Raw genomic sequence first — 23,960 nt, 5'->3', positions numbered from 1 at the left:
GCCGGAACTATATCTCCCGGAAATCCCTCCTCCTGCACTTCCCCAACCAATGGGAACTCTCGGGGAATCCCCGGAAATCCCCACGAGAACTCCAAAATAGTGGGAGAACTCAAAAGTTGCGGCAGAGGCGGACAGGCAGAGGCGCCTGTCAATCAATACTGTTGGCAAGATGCCAGGGGCCATACAGACTCAGCCGTGGCTCTCAGCATCTCCCCCTTTTTGTTTAATTAAACAACAAGCAATGTGGCTTAGGGACCGTGCCTGTTAGGCAGTCCAATTCAACAAATGGTCCTTACCCGTCATCGGATGAACTGACCTCTAGGCGTCAGCCTCCTGTCTTAGGTTGGTACCACTGCAATTGGATCATACCCGTCACTGACTACCGGTCCAGCATACAGCCATACTTGTGGATAGGTCTATGCACCAGTGGGGGGGTGAGGTTCTTTGCCTCACCTCTGTTGGCCCCCAAATTTGGCCTTGGTGCCAGTGGGGGAGTGAGGTTAATGTGGCTTAAGGACCGTGCCTGGTAGGTTGTCCAATTCAACATACGGTTCTTACCCGTCATCGGAAAACTGACCTTTAGGCGTCAGCCTCCTGTCTTAGGTTGATACCACTGCAATTGGATCATACCCGTCACTGACTACCGGTCCAGCATAAGCCATTGGCCCCCAAATTTTAGACCATCACTAGCAGAAGGGAGGAGGATGCAAAATGCCATGACACTAAGCCAATTGAGGGCTCCTTTGAAAAATTGTACCACCGGTGACACCATCAACAAAAATACTCCAGCACTACCACAATTCGCTGTACCAACAGATAGTTCACAATGCATACAAGTGATACATAGTCCAGGCAAGGTCTGCAAGCAATTCAAAGCAGAGGAATCTGTCAATATGTCCATTTCCTCCCAAAGTAAATCGACTCCTTAATTGAGCATTACTTGTGGAGTTATTATTCATTGATGCATCAGTTTTTACAGTTTGTTGTGATAACTATCGAAGAAGCTGTAGTTTGATTTTATCTTTGTCTTCACCGGCACTGGGATGAAGATAGGAATTCTGGCAATGATGCTAAGAAAAAAATTATGTAACATTCCAACAGGCACTAAGAAAACAATTTTTTGAACAATTTACATTATCCTGAACAGAATTATTAAATATAATGAGAAGGAAAGGTGAAAGTAAACAAACAGATCTGTTAACCCCAAATGCCGCAGTCTGGCTGGGCACAAATCACGAGCCACTGAAGCAGGAACAAACTTTATTTTTAAAACGCAGGAAAACACTTCACACAGCTCCCGGGGAAATCCTCCCGAACGCGCCACGAGGCTTGTCCAGGAACCCCCAGCCGGAACTATATCTCCCGGAAATCCCTCCTCCTGCACTTCCCCAACCAATGGGAACTCTCGGGGAATCCCCGGAAATCCCCACGAGAACTCCAAAATAGTGGGAGAACTCAAAAGTTGCGGCAGAGGCGGACAGGCAGAGGCGCCTGTCAATCAATACTGTTGGCAAGATGCCAGGGGCCATACAGACTCAGCCGTGGCTCTCAGCACTTTTCTATATGGGTCCCAGGACTTCCCAATTCCAGATAAAAACCATTCATCATATCATAGCTGTTCTTTGAAATAGTATCCTTTTTTCTGTCAGTATATCTTCCTCAATTGGCCCTAGTATGTCATTTTCCATTTGTTTAAAATCTCTGGCTCTTCTGAAGTCTCCAGGTTTCATCATACCATTGCCCCCATAGGCATAAGTCCACCTAAGTAGCATACAGTTGGAGTTAACCTCCATATCCCCAAGTTTCAATATAGATGCTAGCAAAATCTTTAATATCCAGCTCACTTATCTTTACAATAACTCGGAGAAAATGGTAAGACAGCTATTTTTATCCCCTTCATACAAATGAGAAAACCTGAGAGCAACATTTCTCAAAGTATGTTCCACAGAACTCTCATTTAGTGGGATAGATAACTACTGGTTTTTAAATATATAGTGTGAGGACAGTATTTTGATGCAGACAAATTTGAAACAATATGCCGCAGTCTGGCTGGGCACAAATGCCGCAGTCTGGCTGGGCACACAATCACGAGCCACCACACAGCTTGTAGATTCAAACAGCAACTCTTTATTCCCGAACTCACACCAGCCATCTACAATCACGTTCTGGGGAAATCCAGGTTCTCTGCCCAAATCCACTCCCACTGGGCTTCTGTCTACTGTCTGAATCCCGTGAGAACTCAAGGGGAACTCAGGCAGCAGGATACGCCCTATTCCCAGCAGGAATAATCTTAAACCTGGAACGCCCTAAACCCGATTATCCTAAACCGGGAACACCCTAATCCGCCCTGGTCCTTGAGCAAGGTCACCTACATGCAATGTCACTGCAAAATGTCCTATTTCCACGAGTCCTTCCACTAAGCAACATGGGGTACGCTGGCAAGGAAATTGTCATACCTACTTGGCTAATGGCTCCCAGCAACAATAGGCTACATAAATCTGGGAAGGATTCCCTGCTCCAGTTCTTCTCAGAGCCTTTCATATGTTATGTACATCATGATTTTCCACACAAATATAGACATTCCTGATACTGGACAATAAAATCCTATCTCAGGCTGGGGATGTAGCTCAGTTGGTAGAGTGCTTGCTTCGCATTCACAAGGCCTTGAGTTCAATCCCCACCACCACCAAAAAAAAAAAGATTAAAATCCTATCTCCATACCTACTCCATCCTACACTTCCCATCCTACAGAGTGATCTGTAAAACACACTGTTAGAAATTCTGGCTTAAAACTTTGTAGAATTCCCTAAGAGATAAAGCAAACACATGTCTGAACTATGATTAAAACAAATCTCAAGGAGCTGGGGGTATATCTCTGCTGTACAGCAATTACATAGCATGCTCAAGGCCCTGGGTTTGATTCCTAGCTCTGAAAGCAAACAAATAAACAAGGATCTCAGTTACTTTCATTCTAGTCTATAAAAAGATGAATGTGAAATTTGCAAATTAAATTATAAAACAAAATTAAACAGGGGCTGGGGTTGTGGCTCAGTGGTAGAGCGCTCGCCTAGCGTGCATGAGGCACTGGGTTTGATCTTCAGCACCACGTAAGTGTAAAATAAAGATATTGTGGGCTGGGGATGTGGCTCAAGTGGTAGCGCGCTCGCCTGGCATGCGTGCGGCCCGGGTTCGATCCTCAGCACCACATACAAACAAAGATGTTGTGTCCGTCGATAACTAAAAAATAAATTTTAAAATAAAAAAAAGATATTGTGTCCACCTAAAACTAAAAAATAAATATTTTTAAAAAATTAAACAGAAAAAAATAAATCCCTACAATTCAAAACTAAAATGAAACTAAAGAATCTAAATACAACCTGCTTAGCTACATGGAGAGTAACTATTTCAAGTAACTTTAAAACACAGTAATTTGATGGTAAATCCCTACTGTGAGATACCATAAATTTCTATTAAAATAAATAGCTAGTTGAGGCAGCAGACCAGCTACTCCATAAACTGGTTTAGATGTGGTTTCCCAAAAATACTCATGTGCAAGACAATGTAAGAGGTTCAGAGAAGAAGTGATAGGGTTAGGAGAGCCTTAACCCAATCAGTGAATTAATCCCCTGATAGAGATTAACTGAGTGGTAACCGAGGTAATAGGATGTGGCTGGAAGAGGTGGAAATTGGGGCATGGCTTTGGATTATTTATTTGTATCTGGCAAGTGGAGACCTCTCTCTCTGCTTCCTGATCACCATGTAAACTGCTTCCTTCTGCCATACTTTTCTACCATGATGTTCTGCCTCACCTTGAGCCCCAAAGAATGGAGTTGGCTGTCCATGTACTGACCTCTGAAACCATAAACCCCTAAATAAACCTTTCCTCCTATATAGTTGTTCTGATCAGGTCTTTTAGTCACAGCAGCAAAAAAGCTGCCTAAAACACTGAGGCAGGAGGATTGCAAGTTCAAGGCCAGTCTCACCAACTTAGACCCTGTCTCAAAGTGAAAAATAAAAAGGGCTGGGAATGTAGCTCAGTGATAAAGTGCACCTGGACTCAATCCCCAGCACTGCAAAGTTAACTAATTAATATTAGGTAAATTAATTGTTGTTAGAATTGTTATTTTGAACCATTGTTATGTGTAAATCAGGATAAAATGAAGATTTATTTGATATTCAGTTTTTTCTTTTTCATTTTCTTTTTTATGATACTGGGAAATTGAACCCCAGGGTGCTTTACCACTAAGCTACATCCCTAGCCCTTTATTTTTATTTTTTTATTTTGAGACAGTGTCTCACTAAATTGTCCAGGTTGGTCTAAACTTTTGGTCCTCTTGCCTTAGCCTCCCAAATATCTAAAATTACAGGCATATGGGGTTTGGGAATTAGCTCAGTGGGAGAGTACTTGCCTAGCACACACAAGGCCCAGAATTGCATCCACAGTCCCTGAAAAAAAGAAATAGAATAAAATTACAGGCATGTGCCACCACACTGGTTGTGATATTCAAATTCTATCATCCCTAGTATTATCCCTAGTATTTTACTTAGCATGAAAAAAATGAGTTAAGAATGTTAGAAAAAGAACTTAAATATCACTATAAATTAGGAATTTATTTTATTGAATTACTGGAAGGAAGGAAAGAACAAAGGAAGATGGCATGATGGTGCAAGCCTGTGAACCCAGCTACCTGGCAGGCTAAGACAGAAAAATGCAAATTCAAGGCCAGTGTGAGCAACACCGTGAGACCCTGTCTCAAAAAAAAAAAAAAAAAAAAAAAAGAAAAGAAAGAAAGAAGGAAGTAGTAAATAAAAAGAAAACTTATTTCCTAGCTGCTATGTTTTAGATATGGTGTAAGTGGGTTCCCCGAGGCATCATACATTGAAATTACATTGTGAAGTAGTAAAAGGTGGAAACTTAATATGACTATGAGGTTTAGAGGTGGGGGTCTGTGGGAGATGATTAGGATTAGATAAAGTCACGGGGTCGAGCCCCCATGATGGAACCCTGGTGGCTTTATAAGAAGGGGGAAGGAGACCAGAAGAGACACACAGACTCACACATGTGCCCTGTCTCTGGTCATGTGATACCCTGCACTGTCTTAGGACTCTGTTAGCAAGAAGGCCATTGCCAGATGCAGCCTTGCACCTCCAGAACCATGAATTAAAATAAATCTCTTTTCTTTATATCAGTCTGTGGTATTGTGTTATTAGAAACAGAAAATGGACTTACACACACTCTCTTTCCACATAAAGTAATAGAAATAAAGGCTAACCCAACCACAATGAGCATACTAAGTGTGCAAATTATAACTTGGAAATACTATTTCCTACTAATATAAACTTTGGAGAAATAACTAATTACAGATTTGGAAAAGAAATACGCAAAATTAAACCTAAAATATCTTGTTATACCAGATAGCAAGGAAATTATGACCCAAGCAACCCTAGTGAGGTCATGTCAAAAGGATTTAGAAGCTAACTTGAAAATATTCCATTGGCCAGGCACACACTCAACATCAATAAGCACAGAGACTACAATGGATGGAGACACATAATATATATTGTCTATCAAATTTTCCATGAGTTCATAATGATGCTTTTCTTTGAAAAAAAGAAAATGGAGGAAGCCAGAAAACAGATTCATTATTTTGAAATCTAATAAATAAAGAAAAAGAATAAGGGCTGGGAATGTGGCTCAAGCAGTAGTGCGCTTACCTGGCATGCGTGCGGCCCAGGTTTGATCCTCAACACCACATACAAACTAAGATGTTGTGTCCGCCAAAAGCTAAAAAATAAATATTAAAAAATCTCTATCTCTCTCTAAAAAATAAATAAATAAATAAAACTGTTATTCTCTCTTTCTTATATAAACAATTCTACTGGGTTGCCAAATAAGTTATGTCAAACTAAATTTTAAAAACCAGCCAGAGGGCTGGGGAGGTAGTTCAGTGATAGAGTGCTTGCTAGTATGCATGAGGCCCTGGGTTCAATCCCCAATAGGACACAATAATAAATAAATAAGTACATAAATCAGAGAGAGATTCTCCAAAGAATAAGGATGTTTGGGAATAGCAGAGCATTGCAATTGTGCCACAGCAAACTATAGGAATATTCAAAGAAGCTGAGGCAAGGAGAAGTTTTTTTTGTTTGTTTTGTTTTTGCTGTACTGGGGTTTGAACCCCAGGAACACTTCACCACTGAGCTGCATCCCCAGTTCTTTTTGTTTTTTATTTTGAAACAAGATTTCACTCAGTTGCCCAGGCTGGCCTGGAATTTGCAATCCTCCTATCTCAACTTCCCAAGTAGCCAGGATTATAGGTGTGTGCTGCCACAGTTGGCAAGGGGAAGTTTTTTAAAATAAAAATTAGAAGGATTATATCAGATATTTTGAAACAACAATGCTTGGCCGTAATGATTGATAACAAGAGTGGCATTAGCTCAAGGTTGAATGGACAATGTTGGGCAGATGTCCTAGCAGAAGTACTTTTTGTGTAAGATTGTTATGGTCTCTCAGCAAGCTTGTGATTCTGGCAGAGTCTTTTGTGGCAGTGATGTATAAAAATTCTTCCTTCATATCATTACCTTTTTTGTTGTTGTAAGAGTGATACAAGGGACTCCACTTCAATTCTGACAGTTTTCACATAACATTTCTCTTTATAAAATATTTGAGCTAGATACCCTACTCTCCTCTCCCCCTTCTCTCCCCTCTACCTCTCTGGTTTTTTCTTCCTCTCCCTTGCACACAAATTTTGTTTCAAATCACAGAGCAGCATTAAAAGTGAAAGGAAACTCTTGGTACTTTAGAAACCAACCTCACATTTATTATTTAAATGAAACTAATAAAGTTAACTTATAATTACTTATGTATATACTCATTGATTTTAACAAATATTTATTAAACAAAAAGCCTGCCCTTGGAGGCTGCGGTAGTGGCTCAGTGATAAAGAGCTTGCCTATCATGTATGAGGCACTTGGTTCGATTCTCAGCACCGCATATAAATAAATAAAATAAAAAAGTCCATTGACAACTAAAAAATATTAAAACAAAAAAAAAAAAGCCTGCCCTTAAGGAACTTACCAACTAATATCATGTACATTCCAGAAGAATATAAGCATTGTTATTTTTGCTATCAATGTCAGATGCCAGTTGGAATTATTTTCATACATAAACAAATTTTTCTACTGTGTATGTGTATATGATAATAGATATAAGAATAATTGTGTTGATATGAACCATAAAATAAATAATGCTCCTGCTATACAGCTCAGTGTTATTGGAACATAATTTAGCAGCAATTTTAATAACATAATCCATATTTTCTATACATAATATCTAAAAAATATAAATCGACAGAAGAAATATAAATCTATAGCTCCACAGATACAATTTGGTGTAGAAGTCTAAGTTCTATAAAGTCATAAGATTTTAACAGTCTGTTTTTTGAAGTTATTTAAAAAAATTTAGGATAGTGCTTATATCTTTATAGATAAAAAGAGCCTTTAATGTGGCAATATAATGTATTCATTGGTTCATGGACCCCAAACCTCCAAGGAGTGTCACAAATTTACATCTCTCTCAGCCCAGGATTTTGAATTTCAATTTAAATGTACAATATATATTATAACTTAGCCCAAGATAATTTTTGAAGAACTATAAACATCTGTAATTCCCAATAATGAGTAACACCGCTGGGTCAGTGCTTAAGTGGATTTGTAAAGCCAATGTGATAACACAAATGCTGCTTTATTACATTATCTCCAGTGTCTTTCACAACTGAGCGAATTGTCACACTCTATTATGTGGCACACAGATCCATTGGCTTAGAGCTATCATGGTACATGTCTAAAATGGTCCTTGAAAATGAAAATTTGGGCTAAATATAAAGGAGGCAACCTGCCAGTAAGAACTATTCAAACCACAGAGTCTTCCCGAGGGAAATGGCAAGAACTCCATTTTAAAATCATATAAATCAAGATGGTAAGAGGTTCCAACTTATAAAATTTACAGTAAATACATTAAGATTTAAAGTCAGATTTTTAAATAAATTTTTATTTATAGTAAGGAATCAAAGTCCATACCAGAGAAACAGGGTAAAGCCCAAAATAAAAGCTCTGCTTCCTACTTGATTTTTTGCTTTTGTTCACCAAAATTTTTAAAAGATTGCCAAACTAAAAAGAATTGTCGAGAAAGGGGCAGGAAATAAAATAGGTAGGGTGTGATTTTTATATTACCATTTAGTTTGGTAGGGAATTTGGAGTCTGGCTTTAATGAGAAAGGAGGTGGCAGGATTGTCAATAGCAGCACTCTGCCTTTGGGAACATGGATTTAAAAATCTAAGTGAGGTACCACATGTGCCCAATAATAGCAGCTACTACATATCACCTGAATGATTCTCATAAAATGAAGGAAAGAACCTAGGTACTTTGATGGTGTAAAGGAAAATAATCCTTCCTGGATATGCAGTGAAGACAGGTTTGGAAAAAAAATCTATCTATAAAAAGTTATTTTCTATAATTGATGGAGTTAGTTTTCTGGAATAGGAGCTGAACTGAACAGAACTAAACTGTTATTGAATCCACAGTAGTCTGTTAAGCAGGAGAAGTAACCTCTAGATGCCCTTTCTCTTCCAGGATTTCTTCTGGGATCCAGAGAAGAGGTTTAGGAGGGGTAAAGCAACTTCTACCTTCAATTACAGCACCCAAACCTGCAACCCTAGACAGTGTATGATGAGATTAAACAAAAAAAAAACTTTTTTTTGAAAACCCCTACCAAAGCTGTTGTGTAATGTTGCTTTATTATTTACTTCTCCAATTGTGGAGTGCTCTTGTTTATAATTGTTCTTGGAAAAGATGGAACTACTGCAATACCCTAGGTATACATTTGAGCTGATTGGAAAGGTGGGGCCAAAGAGTACTAAATCCCATTCAAATAAATGAGAAGGGCTGGAAAAGAAAAGTGGGAACAGTCTTTCTCCAAAATAGACCCCAGTGAAATGCAATTACAATTCATCAGTTACCCTGCATTTCCTCTCCAAAGAATTCTACAGAACATTGTGGTTTAAATGAAATGCACCAAAGCTGGTACATTAAACCTAATTTGACTCCTTGGTTTCTCCTTTGCTGGAAGCTTTTGGCTGTGTATATTTCTTTTCCCAAATGAGTTTTCCCTGAAGGCATCAGGGAAATGGAAAATCTTTCTCTGGAGGTTCCTTTTCTAATTTTTACCCCTTATTTTTGTGAAATACTCACTTTCTTTAAGTCAATTCACGTGTGAGATTTAATTACATTCTGGTTTTTGTCTAATCTTTCCTTGACATTACTGATTTGATCAAAATCCCCACACAGAGATTTTTTTTTTTTTTTTGAGTTCTGAGTTCTAAGAACATCCAGATCAAATTTTGGAAAAACTTGTGTTCTTATTTACTTATTTATTTTGTGTGGTGCTGAGGATCGAACCCAGTGCTTCACGCATACTAGGCAAGCACTCTACCACTGAGCCACAACCCCAGCCCCGAAACTTGTATTCTTAATGAAGTTCTCTACTTGCTCAGCACGCTTATCTTACATTGAATTAATAAAGTTTTGGTAGTTGTTTAAATAGATTAAATGTCACCCTTTAAATGGAAAGAGAAGGCTCTACCTAACTGACCTATTTTTCATCTGTGATTTAGAAAAAAGGCGAGATTAGCATGGATATTGCATTTTCAAGGACCTCACCACTATTAAATAGACTGTTAAGTGCATTTTATGGCTGAAGAGTCTGTTCCCAGTTCAGTCTACAAGACGTGTTAAGTTCATCTCTACCTTGCTACATTGAACATTCACTGACTAAAATACTTTCTGTGGATGTAATACCTATGCTCTGTATCTTTTAAGTACATAACTCTAAATATTTTAGGATGAGTAAAATGTAACTCAATAAAAGTCCCAAGAATATGTGTTGTCCCTCAAGAAAAATATAGTGTTCATATTTATCTGCTGATATACATGCTTTGCTCCATTAGCACCTGCATATCATAAGGTGACCAGATGTTGAAAAATAACACAGGCACCCATCAACAGGGATCATGAGTCTTATTAAAATCCAGAGAGAAACAACAGCTGGTTAAAACTCCATCCTCATGACAACGCAACTAGTTCTCAGGGTGTAAATGCTGTTAGTAGTAGTTTATAGGTTAATGTTCTGAACTGATAGAATATTTTATCATTCATTTTCACTAAAATATGGAATAACTTTAGCTTTTTTGTTTGTTTGAGAACATCTACTTAGCCATTTATCTTTTTTTATTTAGGTGAATTTGAACACAAAGGAAAATGTCAGTGAATAACAAAGACAAAAATTAAAGAACTAACATAAAGTAAGCAGTTCTTTTCATGCATCTCCTCCTTTCCATAAGAATACATAGTCATTGTATCGGGGTTAGCAAACCCAGAAAGAAGTGAGTCTTGTTAAAGGAGAATTCTGTTAGAAGGACCACTTGCCTGCTTTTGCTCACTTGATATGTCTGAACTATGATTTTAATTATCTGGTAGCCTCCATCTAATCCAGATACCTATGCATAGTAGTAATTACAGGGATTCTTCAACTCAGAAATTTATGAACCAAAAGATCTTAAGGGTGGAGAGAAGACTATCAGTTCTGAGGGCATCCTGAGGATTTAAGTCTTTTAAGTTCCCCTACTCTAATTTTCTGTGAGGAAATCTTAATGACCCCCCCTAATAGAGAAAATGTCTCTTTCAGTTCTTCATCCTTTCTGCCATACATACCAGTTTAGAGAGCCAGGCATGGTAGTGAACAAATGTAGTCCCAGCTACTTGGGAAGCTGAAGGGGGAATCACTTGAGCCCAGGAATTTGAGACCAGCCTGGGCAACATAGCCAAACCTTGTCTTAATAATAATAATAATAATAATAATAATAATAAACACTCTGCCAGTTGGCATTGCTATAATCAATCTTGTATACTTTCATTCCATTTTGCTAATACCTTCCCTAAAGCGTCTCATTTATTCCTCATCTTTTTATAGTCAGATATACACTTTTACCTGCAACTAGAAATTGAATTTTTGGGGGTACTGGGGATTGAACCTGGGCTTCACACTTGCTAATAAGCACATGCTTTATCACTGACCTGTACCAACAGCCCAGTCTGATTTCAAGCTTTTTAGGAGGAATTTGTGTTCCTTATTCTTTTTTTTTTTTTTTTTTTGGAGGAGGAGGATTATGGGGGATTGAATTCAGGGGCACTCAACTACTGAGCTACATCCTCAGCACTATTTTTTTAGAGACTGGGTCTCACTGAGTTGCTGAGCACCTCACTTTTGCTAAGGCTGGCTTTGAACTTGCAATCCTCCTGTTTCAGCCTCCTGAGTCATTGAATTACAGGCATGAGCCGCTGTGCCCGGCTCTTTTTGGTGTTCTTTACAGTTTTCAGCACAATATTTTGAAGCAGGGGTTCACAATAAATAGAGGTTGAATTAATTTAAAAATTCACTAATTCACCAATTTATATTCAAGACTGTATTAATTAAATACTAGGCAGAGCCATTAGAGACTTTCTAAATTCCCAGGGAATCAACAGGATAACTTAGATATACTTGACAATACATTTTGGCTTTTAAAATACTTCAAAAGGAAAAAAATCACATAAGCCCATTTGAACATTTTTGGAAAACAATTTTGATCTAGGTATTTATGACTTGGTATATTGTTTATTCCACAAATACAATAAGATTAGGTTTCTTTAAAAAAAAAAAAAAAAAAGCCCTGAGAAGAGATATGGTAGATAGTTCAAATTCCTGTTTTGCTTTTCTCATAATTGGACTATTTATTTAGTCTTTTCCTTTTACTTGGTTGAGCTATAACCTCTAAAGTTCTAGGAAAGCAGTAGGGCTAACAGTTATTAAGTTTTCTTAATCAAAGATCACTTGTAAGTCTTGTTTGAAAAATGAAGCCCTGCTGTGAAATTTAAAGCACAATACTGGAAGTCAGAAGGTTTCAATGCTGATGCTGCCACTTACCGACTATGTTAACTTATCCAAAACACTTTAAATTTTAAGGCCTGTTTATAAAACCAAACAGTTTCATAGTAGATAATTTCCCAGGTCCTACCAATTCTCAAAATCCTGTGAATGTATTACAATTATCACTGTTAGTTTTTAATTAAGTGGGAAGTTTAATTGAGAAAAGAATAATATGTGCAAGTAGTCCGTTAAAAGTGGTCACAAGCCTGACATGGTGGCTCATCCTAGTTATTCCAGATCCTCAGGAGGCAGAGGCAGGATGATCACAAGACTTAGGCCAGCTTGGGCAACTTAGTGAGAACTTGTCTCAAAATAAAAAGGACTGGGGATATAGCTCAGTGGTATTCCACTGTCTAGCATGTGTGAGGCCCTACGTTTAAACTCCAGCACTACAAAAAAGAAAAAAAAAGCCACAGATTCTTTGCAACTGCTTCCACGAAGAAGTGGAGTAAGAAATCCCCACTCTTTGAACATGGGCTGGCCTTGTGACTTGCTTTAGCTGATAGAAAAGTAAGCAGTGTTGTGTGAACTCCTCTGGAGTCTAGACATCAAGAGGGTTTGCACTGTCTTTGAACACTGGCATATGAAAAAGCCAATCCCATGCTGGAGGCTGGTGGCTCAGAAGAGATTCGGGGCGGGGGGTGGAGAGTGGGGGAGAGTTACTGGGGATAGAATCCAGGGGTACTCTACCTCTCCATTACATCCCCATCCCTTTTTATTTTATTTAGAAACAGAGTCTTGCTAAGACTGGCCTTGAACTTGCATAGCTTCCCAAATCACTGGGATTATAGACATGCACCAGGCACCCAGCTAACATCTGAACATTTAAGTAAGGTCATTGTAGACCATCCATTCTCATCTAGTCATCAGATGACCGCAGCCATATAAGTGACCACAGGCAAGGCCAGGAGAAAAGAATAGCTGCAACACACCCTAATTGTTGCCCTCTATACTTGTAACCAAGTAAAATGTTAGATTAGCCATTAAGTTTTGAGGTGGTTTCATATAAGCAATAAACAACTAGCACAATATATCTTCTAAATTTTTTTTTTCAGAATAAACAAAAGTATGTCTTCCTTCTTCCCCAAAACTATAGTCTCTATCCTCACTGGACAGCAACCCTCATGGATACATGTTCCACAAACTGCTCTGCATCTGACTACAATTGCTTAATATTAATATGAAACTTACTCCAAAACTTTCATATAAATGGCTTCAGCATATTCCATTCCAGGGATATAGCATAATTCATTTAACCAAGATCCTTCATATGAACATTTAGGTTGTTTCTCTTTCTTGTTATTTACAAACATGGATGCAATGGTCATTTCTGCACATACACATCTGTACGTACATGTAAGTCCTACATAGGAGATGGGGATGGGGATCAAGGAAAGTGCTCCCCCACAGAGAGGTCTGGAGACTACAAACGAACTTCTACTCAACAACCAGAACTAGCAGAGCAGTCCTCAATATCAAAGAGGGTAATCTCTACCCAAGAAAGCTTATGTTTCCCTACCAAAATTACTCTTTACCGTCCTAAGTGCGGTGTGCTTCTCCTGGCACATTAGAGCAAGCTTCTGATCTTTTGCCAAAAGATATAATTGCTAGATCCTTTGCCCAGGGATCTATCCTGTGCCAAGGAGCCTACCCAACTTTCTGACTATGATCTCCAGTCTCATAACTTCCTCTCACTGAGGGGAGCTTGCATCCTGACTGGAGGGCCATCAAACAGGTCAATGCCTGGCTTCCTCTATATTATACCCCTAAGAGCTTACTTGATTTTATTCATCTTCCCTGCCACTCAGTTATCGCTCTCTTTTTGCTTTCTGGAGTCCTTCTTCTAGCTTTAATATTCCAGCTTGCACTCCTTATCATTTGTGGGCAGTCATGACTCTCTCTTACAATAAACTCATGAGATCACAGGCCCCAGTAACTGGCTCAAGGCGCATACCAGCGATCCCCAAGTAAAGTCCTTCAAATGTTCTCCTTAGAGAAGCACATCCATTTCTCACTTTCCTAGAATTCCAACATGTCCAATGATGAGAAACCCAGTTTCTAAGGCACTCAATCACTCTGCTACAGGCTGCTGAAGGCAAATGACTCTTAGTACATAGGACCAAGACTTTCCCATGGCCCTTTCTCCCAGATGAGAGGCATCTTCAGTCACTTCCTCCCAGGTTCTACACCTTGACCCAAACTTCTTCTGTTTTCATTGAGGGATTGAACCCATTTATAAAACAAATCAGACTGGAAAAGGAGATACTGTCCTTGCAGCTAGAGATAGCCATTACATCCAAGTTCTGGTCAATGATTTGCAGGAGAAATCAATCACTAAGGTACCCAAGAAGCATTTTGCTTTCCTGACTAAAGGGATTAGATGCAGTGTGTTCAGGCTTTTTTTTTTTTTTTTAAACTCCTGCCCCTTTTTTCCTGCATTAAAATTAAAGTAATATCTGAGGTCTGTCAGCTACCTTGCAGCCATGTGTGATGTATTAGTTTTCTGTTGCCGAATTTTCACAACTTGCTTAAAGCACACACTTATTATACTATAGTTCTGGAGCTCAGAACTTTTCCAACCTCTAAAAGCAGCCCACATTTCTTGGCTGGTGGCCTCTCTCTTTATTTTCAAAGCAAGTAGCATAGCATCTTCAAATCTCTTCCTCTTCCTCTGACATCTGCTTCCAACATATCTCTGTCTCTGACTCTTCCTCCCTCTTATGAGGATACTTTTGGTTATATTGGATTTAATTGGATAATCTAAAATAATCTCCCCATCTCAATATCCTTAACTAAATCACATCTGCAAAGTTCTTTTTGCCATGTAAGGTAATATATTCATAGGTTCTGGGTATTAAGATGTGGATATCTTTAGGGACTATTATTCTGTTTTTCATAAGTAACATGCATAAAGAAAAAAGTTGGGGATGGTGAGACAGAAAGATGGGAAGAGCTCAGCATCTTAATGACATTACTGAATCATAATCTCAACTCTACCTCAATGTTTTCATTGCTTAAGTCACTATTTATTTTTTATTTTATTTTATTTTTTTTAGGTACCAGGAATTGAACCCAGAGGCGCTTAACAACTGAGCCACATCCCCAGACTTTTTTATTTTATTTAGAGATAGAGTTTCACTAAATTGCTTAGGCTGGCTTTGAACTTGTGATCCTCCTGCCTCAGCTTCCCAAGCTACTGTGATTACAGACATGCACCACTGCACCTGGCTGCTTAAGTCACTGTTAATCAGATTGTCATTTACTTGCAGCTGAACACATTTTGAGGAAATATTTATGTATGTTTTGGTCATATTGAATTCCCTGAAAGTACCGTACTATTTTGCCTGAGTTATTGCTTTACCTTTCTATACTCTCACATACACCAACCCCATAACACCTCCATTTACCTGGCTAACTTACATTTCTCGTTTTCTTATCTTTTCAGATATGGAAATTACTTTCAAATTTTCAGATGTTTTCTCCGTGCCTACCCAGAGGTCTACCTCTGCTCACTAAATTCTGGTTGTATGTCATTTCTTGGTGTTTCCATTCCAGCCTGATTCTCCCTGAGCATAATGATCTTTACCTATCTAAAAGCTCTTAAAGGCATAGACTGTTGTGCTTTTAGCTGGATTCAGATGTTAAAGACTATCATCAGGAGTCAGTTTCCTTCCATTCCCTCAGATCTGCTTTTGTTTCTCTTGGCTTTGTCCTGGGCAGATTCTTACCACATGGAATAAGAAGGTTGCAGCAGTTTGAGGCTTACCTTTTACCAACTTGGCAACCTTAATGGAAAGAGAGTGTCTCTTTTACATTATTAGGTCAGAAAAAGACCTGGCCTAACTCTCACTGGCCTAAATTAGGCCAGATGTACCACGAGGGAAGGAGATACACATAGCCTTCTTTTCTTGAGCACTTACTATGTTCCAGACATCAAGCTAAAACATTTTTATTTGTTCTAAAACAGTTGATGGGGATAGGAATATAGTTCGGAAATAGAGCACTCGTGTAGTACACCCAAGTCCTTGGGTTCGATTCCCAGCACCACAAACAACCAAACAAAAACAGAGGAAGGGTTTGAGGAAAGCTGATCAATGCATACTAAGTTATAGTTAGATACGAATAACTTTTAATATGCTATTGCACAATGGAGTGACTATAGATAATGATAAGGTACTATATATTTTAATAAACTCAAAGAAAGGATTTTGAATGTTTTCACCATAAAGAAATCATTGGGATGGGGATGGTTCCCACCTGTAATCCCAGTTACGAGGGAAGCTGAGGAACACAAGATTAAGGCCAGCCTCAGCCTTAGACTCTGTCTCAAAATAAAATCAAAAGGGATAGGGGTGTAACTCAGTGTGAGAAGCCTGAGTTCAATCCCCAATACCAGGAGGGGGGAATAAATATTTGAGGAAATAGATAACCTACTATAAATGTTATATAATGTATACATGTATGGAAAAATCACAAGTATCCCCATTTTCATATACAATTTTTATGTATCATATTTTTTTAAAAAAATTATGAGGGGCTGAAAGAGAAGGATCTCAAGATCAAGACCAGCCTAGGCAACTCAGTGAGACCCTATCTCAAAATAAAAACAAAAATGGGCTGCAGTGTATCTCGGTAGCACAGCACTTGTCAAGCATGTGTGAGGCCCTGGGTTCCATCCCCAGCAAAAAAATAATTAATTAATTAGTTAATTAATTAAGAAAAGAGGGCTAGGGATCTAGCTCAGTAGAGTACTTGCCTCACATGCGCAAGGCCCTGGGTTCAATCCCCAGCACCACAAAAAGAAAAGAAACAGTTGTTGAATATATACTGCATGCTAAGCATGAGAACAAGAAACATAGACCCTGTTCTCAGTGGATTCAAAACTGGGAGGGAGTTTCTAACAATTATATCATTTAATCCTTTCAACAACTATACAGAGGGTGGGGCTATTCTATTCAGTGGTAGAATACTTGCCATCATTCACAAAGCCCTGGGTTCAATCCTAGTCCTACAAAAATTAAAATTAAAATAAATAAAATAAAATAGCATGTAGCATAGGACGCTTAAGAAACTTGTTCAAAGGTGTATGGTAGTGAGGGCAGAGCTGAAAGTGAACATTTCTCTAAGAGATCTAGCCCTAGACCTAACCTAATATGTACCCTACAGGTGTGGGTGAGAGATGAGGAAAGAGGAGTCCATGCATTGTCCCTAGTGGCTTATAGGGCAAGGGCTATACCAGGAGGTGCTGAAGACCCAGATGAGGCACCCCAAATGAATATCAAGCACAAGTAGAGAAATATGTATGTGAATGAAGGAAGAGAACCCCTTGCATTCTTCAGAAGGGACTTTAGAGACCAATTATATATTTCATTGTTAGCACACATGGGAGTTCATCTTCCTTTGTTCCTTTATTCACCCCTGTATTCATTAAGTTATGGAACCCAAGAAGAACTAGGAGATGATGTGGGTTCATCTTGCCAGAGCCTCTTCCTAATCCAGATGGCAAGCCGACCACTCACTGAGACTGACTTCCCCCTCCAGTGGAAAGCCAACGCCCTCTCAGTACCTCTGAAAAGACCAAGGGACTTATTCTCATTACAGCAGCTTCTGGCTCTTGGTCTTTGTCTTCTAGGTTCTTGGCCTTTATTCTATACTGTTGCTTCTCCTCATCTCAGCCTCATTATTGATTCAAATGCATAACCACCCTATTATACAACTATGAATATATTATTCTCCTACACCTCCTTTTGTACCAAGGAGAAAAAAGTTGGTTAAAAGATTTGTCCAAGATGACTCAGTGGATGAGGAACGGGACTGAGCCAAGAAGTCAGGTTTTCTTTCCCTTCATCATTCTGCCCAGTCATCAGGGACCCTGCGAAAGCAGGTTGGGGTAAGAAAACTTAAGTGGCAGTGCCCATTCTCTCATAAATAGATTGCAACTCTAAGAGTTTTCAATTCTTCACTACTTATTAATTAGCAGTCTGCTTTAAGTTTTCTCAGGCTGCCATAATAGAACATTGGGTAACTTTAGCAATAGAAATTTATTTTCTCACAGTGCTGAAGGCTGGAGTTCCAGACCAATGTTCATCAGGGTCAGTTCCTGGTAAGAGCCCTCTTCCTGACTTGTAGAGGGCAACATTCTTACTGTGTCTAACCAGGCCTTTCCTTGTAGCATGTGGGTGGAGGATGGAGGGATCTAGAGAGATCTTCTCCTATAAGACCACCAGTTCTGTCAGGGCCCCATTTTTGGACTCCATTCAATTTTGTTTCCTAAGGATCATATCTCCAGATACTGTCATATTGGGAGTTAGGGCTTCAACATATAAATGGAGGGAAGGGCACAAGTAGTGCACAGGACAGTTCTATTAAATGTTAGGGGGCGGGAAATGTTTCATCTCAGAAAATATTCTTACTTGCCTTCCCAACTCTTTGTGAAGTCATCATTATGAAAATAATGAACTATGGAAAAACCATTAAGTATCATTAGTAGGGCAGAAGAACTTGTGAATCACCTAACAATTCTTTCTTTGTGTGTGTGTGTGTGTGTGTGTGTGTGTGTGTGTGTTCTTTTTCATCAATATGCCACATTTAATAGGTTCACAGTGCTTTTACTTGGCATCAATTATGAGTTGGTTTCAAAATTCACTATTACATCAGATCGCGTGAGTACTAATCTCTCCATTCCTTTGGGGCGATTCTGCCAACAGGGGGAAGGTTCTATTAGATTTCAATTTGTTTTGCTGTATTTGTCCATACAGCAATACAGAAAGTGGCTCCTATCTAATACAGCTTGACCATATTTGTCATGGAAATTAGGTGCACATTTCTGGTGACTCTGCCTTGCCACTGTTTGTTGAATGCTTTGAACTTGGAGACGATTTAGTGTGTTTCTGGCCAAGGGAAGAGAAAACTGAAGCAACCGCATGTACTGGTTTGATGCAAATTCGCTCCAGGTACCTTTGCAAAGAACCCTGGAAAAACTATCACCTAACAATTCTCAAGTGCCTACTCTGCACTAAGTATGGTCATAAGCACACATGTATTAACTGATTTCATCCTCACAACCACCTCGTTAGGTAGATCCTATTTTAATTCTCATTTGCAGATGAACAAATGGAACTATCCAACATCACACAACTCATTATTTTTTATTTAGTTTACCCTTCTTAAATGCCTAGAATGATAATTTTAAATTAAAAAGCAGAAACTAAGGAAATTTAAAATTACAATCAACTCAAATCAGCAAGTGCAGTGAATCCTCCTAAATATTTTGGGCTGGGGATGTACATCAGTGGTGGAAAACTTGTCCAGAATGCACAAAGCCCTGAGTTGAATCCCTAATACTTCAAAGAAAACAAGCAAAAAAATATCTTCTAAAGTTTTGAGAATTCCAGCTATTCATGTCATATTAAAGTTGCCATACCTTGCAATTATTAGTAGAATGCTGAATTGGAGTCTTCAAAATAAGACTACTTATTTTTTTAAAAAAATCAAGTATAATTGGGAGGCCATCCTCCCCCCCACCCAAATCAGGAGGACCAACTATTCAAGTTTGACTGGGACTGCCTTCTCTTCTAGTCCAGAAACCACTCTACTCTTCCAAAGGTGGTTTGGGCCAGATCTTTGTTGTTGGTTTGGGGGGTTTTGTTTGTTTGTTTGTTTTTGCTTAAAAAGAAAGAAAATTACCTTTTTTTTTTCTTGTGGCCTCCCTTTTCTGAGATTGTAGATGATGAATTCTAGTTTTAACAGGAGAAAGGAATGGGATTAAAAAGAGAAAATGATCAGAGGGCAAGAGCCTACCCTGCACAGCCCAGATAACTACAGAGAAGCACAATTTTTCTCAGCTGTTGAATCTTGAATTCATGCACAAAATTCTCACCCCAACTTTGAGAATCAGCCTGAACTGAGGCGAGTCCATGACGCCCTGCACAGTTTCTCCCAGGTCAGCTCTCTCTCCCCCATGGCTGGGCATTTTTATATAACTTGGTCAGGTGAGACTCTTAATCCCAGAGTACTTAGGCTTTTGATAGGCAGAGTTCAGTTACTTTCAAAAAAAACCTTCCTTCCTTTGTACTGCACTTCAAAAACCTGTTTTAAAACTCACAAACTAAACAGATTTTTTTTCCTCTATGAATTTCTGCTGCAACAAACAATAATACCTAATATTCATTATATTATATAATAAAGACACTACTTCATGAGGTTTAGGTAACAATTTTTTTTTTAAAGAGAGAGAGAGAGAGAGAGAATTTTAATATTTATTTTTTTTAGTTTTCGGCGGACACAACATCTTTGTATGTGGTGCTGAGGATCGAACCTGGGCCGCACACATGCCAGGCAAGCGCGCTACCCCTTGAGCCACATCCCCAGCCCTAGGTAACAATTTAATTAAATTTCACTACCTAGTAAAACTTAGTCCCCCAAGAGTGTTTGTGGCCAATGACTGTTGCAAACACTTTACACGCACTACCTCATTTAATCACACAACAGCTTCATGAATTAGGTATGGTTGTTATCCTCTTGTTACAGATGAGGACATTCACAGTAAGTTTACACAGGTCACTTGGCTAGGAGAGGGCAAGGCTGGATTTCAAGTCAGGCAGTTAGACTCCAGGTCCTGTCCATTCTCCATTCTCTCAGAGAAATAGAGAGATCACAGAAGTTCCAAGAAAAGAATCAAAGGTTAGCTGCAAGTGTCATTCAGTGATAGAGTCTGTGCTTAGCATGTACAAGACCTTGGGCTTGATCCCCACTTCGAAAGGAAGGTAGGAAGGAAGGAAGGAAGGAAGGAAGGAAGGAAGGAAGGAAGGGAGGGAGGGAGGGAGGGAGGGAGGGAGGAGAAGGGAAGGGAAGGGAAGGGAAGGGAAGGGAAGGGAAGGGAAGGGGAGGGGAGGGGAGGGGAAAATACTTGAAGGTTAGTGTTTCAAAAAATTACCATAACTTTCTACTTTGTAATATATTAGGAAAGATGGATTGACAGATGGATCAATGGATGAATGAATGGCTAGATCAATTATGTGATAAAGCAAGTATATTCAAATGTTAATGGCAGAACGGTGAATATTCAGGTATTTGTTATAAAATTCATTTTTCTGTGGTCTAAAATTTTCTACAATATTTTTCCCCAAATATTACTGTAGCATATTTGAAACCTGAGATCCACTCAGGTGATCCTGTCTTCTTTTAAAATTTGACCCCCTTCTGCATTTTCTTCCATATGATAGCACATATTTAAAAAAAAAAAAAAAAACTAGTTGTGGATGGACAAAATAGCTTTATTTTATTAATTTTTTATGTGGTGCTGAGGATTGAATCCAGTGCCTCACATGTGCCAAGCAAACACTCCACCACTGAGCCACACCTCCAGCCTAAGAGCACACATTTAACTACCAAATTGCACAGGAGAGACAAAGTGCCATGGGATTCTGAAACAAGAGTGATTGTAGTGATCTAGCCTGAAGTGTCCCTAACAAATGTCACTGAGTCCTATTTCTATAGATTGTGGCAAGTAGAGAAAAGAGAAGGAGAAAGACTAAATGATATTTAGCACAGAGAAGGCCCCTGTGATAATAATCTGCATTGACATTTTTAAAGGTGGCTTTGTCTGTTACAGCTGCTATAACCAGAGACTATAGTCCTCATAGCCTGTCAACCACAGAAATTCATTCCTCACAGTCTGACATAAAAGCACCTGCAGATATGGTGTCTGTGAGGGCCCTGTTCCTTGCACAAAATTGCCTTCTCACTGTGATCCTCACAAGGTGACAGAAGCGAGGGATTTCTCTGTGGTCTTCCTTTTTTTAAAAATATTTTTTCCTTTACTTGTGTTTTATTTTGCAACCTTTATTTTATTGTATTATACATAATTAAGGTACAGAACATGCTGTTTTGATATACTTACACATTGTGAAAAGATTGCTATGTCAAGCAGATTAAGAGTGTTAATCCCATTCATCTGCTCCCCATGACCTTAGCATCTCCCAAAGACTCTCTACCTTCAAATACCATCATCTTGGGGTTAGAATTTCAACATATAAATTTTGTGGGGAGCATAAACATTCACTGCATTGCAGGAGGGAAGTTAGAGACTGAATGCAAATTATTTGCAAATATCTAGATTATACTTCAGGCCCTTAGTATTGTCATAATAATAATAGCTAACATTTGAGTTTGGCTGCAGTGGCACATGCCTGTAATCTCCAGCTGCTTGGGATGCTAAGGCAGGAGGACTGAAATTTGGAAGCTAGTCTGTGAAACTTAGTGACACCTTGTCTCAAATTATTAAAAGGGGTTTGGGGATATGGCTCAGTTGATAGAGTACTTGCCTTGCATGCACAAGGCCCTGGGTTCAATCCCCAGCATCACTAAATAGTAGGGCTCAGGATATAACTCAGAGCAACACTGGGTTCAATCTTCAGTACCAAAGCTAATATTGTTGGATGCTTAGTCCATGCCCAGGATTGTTTCAAACACTCTACATGTATCAATTGACTCCAGAAGGGTGCATTTTATTAATGCCCTAGTTTTACTGCCAAAATAACTACAGTCCAGGAAGGTTAAGTAACCTGTGCAAGGTGACACAGATTTAAGTGAATGAACTAGAATCTGAAATCAGGCCATTTCATTTCTATGTCAATGCTCTTTATTTTTATTTGTTCTTTTTAAATATATGTGACAGTGAATGTGTTTTGATGTATTATACATGCATGGAGTATAACATATTCTAATTAGGATCCCATTCTTGTGGTTGAACATGGTGTGGAGCTTCACAGGTCGTGTATTCATATATGAATATAGGACAGTTAAGTCTGATTCATTTTACTTCTCTCCTATTCCCATCCCCTCTACCTTCCCTTCATTTTCCTTTGTCTAATCCAAGGAACTTTTATTCTTTCCTCTCCCCCACCTTATTGTGTGTTAGCCTCCACATATCAGAGAGAACATTTGGCATTTGGTTTTTTTAGGATTGGCTTATTTCACTTAGCATGATGGTCTCTAGTTCCTTCCATCTACCAGCAAAGGCCTAATTTCATTCTTCTTTAAGACTGAGTAATATTCCATTACGTATATATGAATTTTCTTTATCCATTCATCTGTTTAAGGGCACCTAGGTTGGTTCCATAGCTTAGCAATTGTGAACTGAGCTGCTATAAACATTGCTGTGTATACCAGTGCTCTTGATCATATTGCCTTTTGTTAGGCTTCAGTGTAGTTAATTTATAACTCTTTCTCCCACCCAAATTTTGAAACAACTGATAAGTAGAAACAGGAGTCAGAGATATTATTTAAAAAAACAACAACAAACTAGCTTTATTTCTGGTGAAAGCTAAATTGAAGAATGTACAATCAAGTAATAGTTGTTGGCTTAGCAGACTTACCTATATATCATAGGCAGTTGTGTCCACTCACAGCAAAAGCATGTTCTGGTGATGTATGTGCATGGCAGAGATTGAAACTCAGCATCTCTGTGAGCATGCAGGGCCACAACACAGGTAGAGTCTAATGCACATATGCCCAGGTCCAAACTCACCAATCAGAGCACTCACCTAGCATGCATGAGGCATGGGTTCGATTCTCAGCTCAGCACTACATAAAAATAAAATAAAGATCTTCAAGAAAAGAAGACGAGGAAGAAGAAGAAGAAAAAAAAGAAGAAGAGGAGGAGGAGGAGGAGGAGGAGGAGGAGGAGGAAAAAGAGGAGGGGGAGGAGGAGCTCACAGGTTCCTCTGATGAAAAGTCCTCCCCATGAAAACACATTCTAATCCATGGAACAAGTATTTCCTCATCTACCACTTCTTAGTTCAGCTCTTAAAAAAAAAAAAAAAAAGACATACAAGTAATTTGGAGGCTTTCCAGAAAATGTATATAATATTTAAAACTTAAGTACCTCTAGGAGGGTGTTGAGGATAGAAAATCTAAGAGGAAGAACTCCTCCCAA

General features: G+C 38.9%; 1 pseudogene; it reads right to left on the bottom strand.

Moving 5' to 3' along the window:
• Positions 1 to 18,691: 18,691 nt before the first annotated feature.
• On the bottom strand, positions 18,692 to 18,947 carry LOC114103722 (cytochrome c oxidase subunit 7B, mitochondrial pseudogene; annotated as a pseudogene).
• Between the last annotated feature and the right edge of the window lie 5,013 nt (positions 18,948 to 23,960).

Source organism: Marmota flaviventris, chromosome 10, assembly GCF_047511675.1.
Source record: "Marmota flaviventris isolate mMarFla1 chromosome 10, mMarFla1.hap1, whole genome shotgun sequence".
Classification (NCBI taxonomy): Eukaryota; Metazoa; Chordata; class Mammalia; order Rodentia; family Sciuridae; genus Marmota; species Marmota flaviventris.
This window is presented reverse-complemented; position numbering and strand designations above follow the sequence as displayed.